The following is a 3573-nucleotide window of genomic DNA, read 5'->3' as shown; positions in this document are numbered from 1 at the left end:
GAAGCAGTGTAATATGATTCAAAATCAACCCAATAATCTTCAACAAACTACTCACAAGTTCAACAGCAACACTCATAGAATTATGTCATTTGCTATACAAATGCTAATATTCTAACAAACTTCAATGAAAAACAAGCAATGCAATACGTACAGCAGCAACCCTAGTAATGACAACTTCTTCAACTCAAATAGCAGAGTGAAGTTAGGAAAATATCCATAGAATAAATCCACAAAGCTTTGGAAAGGGAAAAAAATGGATCAAATCTGTTCTGTAAATATGAAAGGAAATATTATGCAAAATTTACAATTTTGGTGACAACATTCAGGAGAAGATCATTCCTAAAACATATTTAAAACAACTCAAACTACAAAGTATGGAACTTAAAACAAATATATTTAGCCAATTAGCAAGACATCAAAAGACATTAAATATATATGATAATCTCGAGGTTAGACATTTTCGATCTCTCACTCCACGTATAGTAAAAAAAATTATAATACTTAAAATTTAGCGAATGAAGACACTAGTTACTTGGATAAAGTTGAGTCACAATACTATTTTTGGATTGAAATATCCTTGAAATATGAAGAAAAAAAATATGTCAATTTTCAAGACTTCGGCCTGGATTTAGATATTTTGAAAACACGTCTTAAAAAATCTAATACTTATCCATACAATAAATTAAATTAAACACATCCAAAATCTTACGATAAAATCATAGTTTAGTTAATTAGGTTAATTAACTTAGTTTGAGATTGTTATAGCTTTTGGAATAGAAGTTGTTAGTAGTTGTACTAGCAAAATAATTAATTGTGAAATAAAGTAAAATAATTATTGATCAATTCAGTTTTAAATTAGAAAAAACTAGTTTGATAAAAATCGTTTAAAATAAAATTAATTTTCATAAATATAATAAAACACCAAACTATTTCCTAACAAAATAAAAAAACTCATAAAACTCGTTATTTTTTAAAAATATTTCCGATTTATTCTTTCTTTTCATCTTCCTTCTTCTATTTTTATGCAATTTTTGTTCTTTCCATCTATTGTTTCTTTTCTTCTTCTACAGCCTTTTTTTCTTTTATATTTTTTGGAATTATGATCTTTGTTTTTATTCATAAATCTTGTATTTTTTTTCAAAACGTTATTTGGTTCAAAATCGTATACCAAATATAAAAGATTTTGGTACATGATCTTGAACAAAAACCGTTGGAATATTGGTACATAATCATTTAGATTTGGCTACACGGTCGTGTAGCCAAATTTAAAATATATTGGTACAAAATCGTGTATCAAATATAAAAGTTCTTGAAAAAAAATCATTAGGATATTAGTACACGACGTTTAGATTTGGCTACACGATCATTAAATTTGTGTACAAGATCGTATAGCCAAATCTAAACAATCATGTACCAAATATAGAAAAATCTAAAAGAATTTAGTACACAATCTTGTACCAAAAATAGTATTTGGTACACGATCTTGAAATAAAAATCGTTAATATATATCTTTGATACACGATCTTGAAAAAAGATCATTGGATATTGGTATACGATCGTTAAGATTTGGGTACACAATCGTGTACCCAAAATTAAACGATCTTGGTACAAGATCATGTATCAAATATATTACATGCACGAGAGTGATCAATTAATCGTGTTGATTGGAGAATTTTGGATAATTTTTTATTATGAACATGTTTGTTTTTTCCTTTTCTAAAATTGTTTTAAATTTGTTATATTAAAAATAACCTTAAAATAAACTTTAAAATGTTTGAAAAGAGTGGTTACCAAATAATTGAAAGTTTTTCTAAATCACTATTTTTTTAAATTAAATACTTAAAAAGTTTAACCAAAATACAGATCAATTAATACTAAACTTGTGTGGTTTAGAGAATAGACTTATTGGTATTCAATTTTAACTTATTATTTAACAATTTATATGGATTGATTTGCAGCTAGTTTTTGTATAATTCAAATTAAATTGTTTGATAAAAAGTTTAATGGTTATAAAAGAAACCACAATAATAAAAATTCCATGATCAAATAATAGAATATTTATGGGGAATGATAAATGTTGATATATAAAAACCTTGGGAATGTGATTTGTATGTAAGAAGGGCAATTTTTTTTAGAGTAAGAAACCTAAATTTAATCATACCTATAATATATAAAGTTTTGAATGTAAACATAAATTAAAGAGTTATTTCCTTAGCTAGAAAAATTTTCCCATTATTTTTTTAATAATGCTTGCAAACGTAATGTCAAATGAGCCTAAATTTACAATTTGATCTAATCAAAATGATTTTGAATTGTGAATTTTAGGCATAAGAGTTGAAGTTTAGTCATTAATCAAATGAATTAACCTTGTCCAAATCTATAGCCACCTTTTTTTACTAACTTCTTTCAAGTTTTGTTTTTAGAGGGAAAAATTCAAACAATTTTCTTTAAGTTAGGCAATTTGGCATAACTAGATAGTGTATATTGCATTGTCATTTCAATTTGATAGGCACCTTCCTTTATTTCCATTGATGGAATGTTGAGCCCCCAGGTGGAAAAATTTGTTATTGAGGTATTATTCAAAATAATGAATAAGTGATTTGCTTGTTATAACATTTAATCCAATAAACTAAGATTTTATTGCTATATAGTATGTATATTTGAACCTTATACGTTGATATAAAAGTGGATCAAGTTCAAGTAAATAGTCTAAATGATCTATTGTATAGGGATAAGGTTTGGTATTTTATTATGGGAACACTGTGGATGTGACCTACTTTGCATTTGATACAAACGACATTATCATGAATTGTTTACGTGGAGACATACGAGTGAGAGTGTTCTATGCAATGAATTTATATAAGACTAGACCACGAAATAGTTAGTTTTACTTTATAACATTGTTTACCATTAAGACTGATTGTTTCGATATAATGACTTAGGTAACTAATTCATGTGATAAAACTCATGTTTTTATCAATTATTTGTGAACGGTTACGAGGAATAATTTAGTTTGTCCCTACTTTTTAGTGATGTCAGCTTAGGAATAAGAGACAGCTAGGGATTTGGTTGTCCGAACATTAAGTAATAGTTGCTTACAACTCCTTAAAGAACCTAAAAGAAGACTGAATAAGTGTAAAATTTATGCTCAGCATACTTCATTGTCTTGGTATATTATGCCAAGATTACTTTTGCTGTAGAGCCTATTTTAAATTGTATTATGGTCTATTCACTTTGTTACTTTCAGTTTCATTAAGTCATATCCATAAGCAGTTTAAACAACTATTAGTCCTATGGATTTGCTACTCGAAATACTTTGAGATTGTTACTTTATTGATAGTGTATGCTTGCACTTAATTCTAGCTCACTCATATTTTTACTTGCACATAGGGTCGATCAAGGTTTTGACATCGTTGTAGAGGACTAGAAAAGTTTATTTTGTTTTTTATTTTGTTACTTAATGTAACAACGTCAATTTTATCTCAAGAAATAATTTAATTTCTTCTTCTTTTTGTGCTTTTTGTTTTGTGAGGGACAGTTGGTGCATGCAAAGGAGGCCTTGCCTTTCTGAAT

Source organism: Cucumis sativus, chromosome 6 (genome assembly GCF_000004075.3).
Source record: "Cucumis sativus cultivar 9930 chromosome 6, Cucumber_9930_V3, whole genome shotgun sequence".
NCBI lineage: Eukaryota > Viridiplantae > Streptophyta > Magnoliopsida > Cucurbitales > Cucurbitaceae > Cucumis > Cucumis sativus.
The sequence above is the reverse complement of the archived record's forward strand: the minus strand, read 5'-3'. Positions refer to the sequence as shown.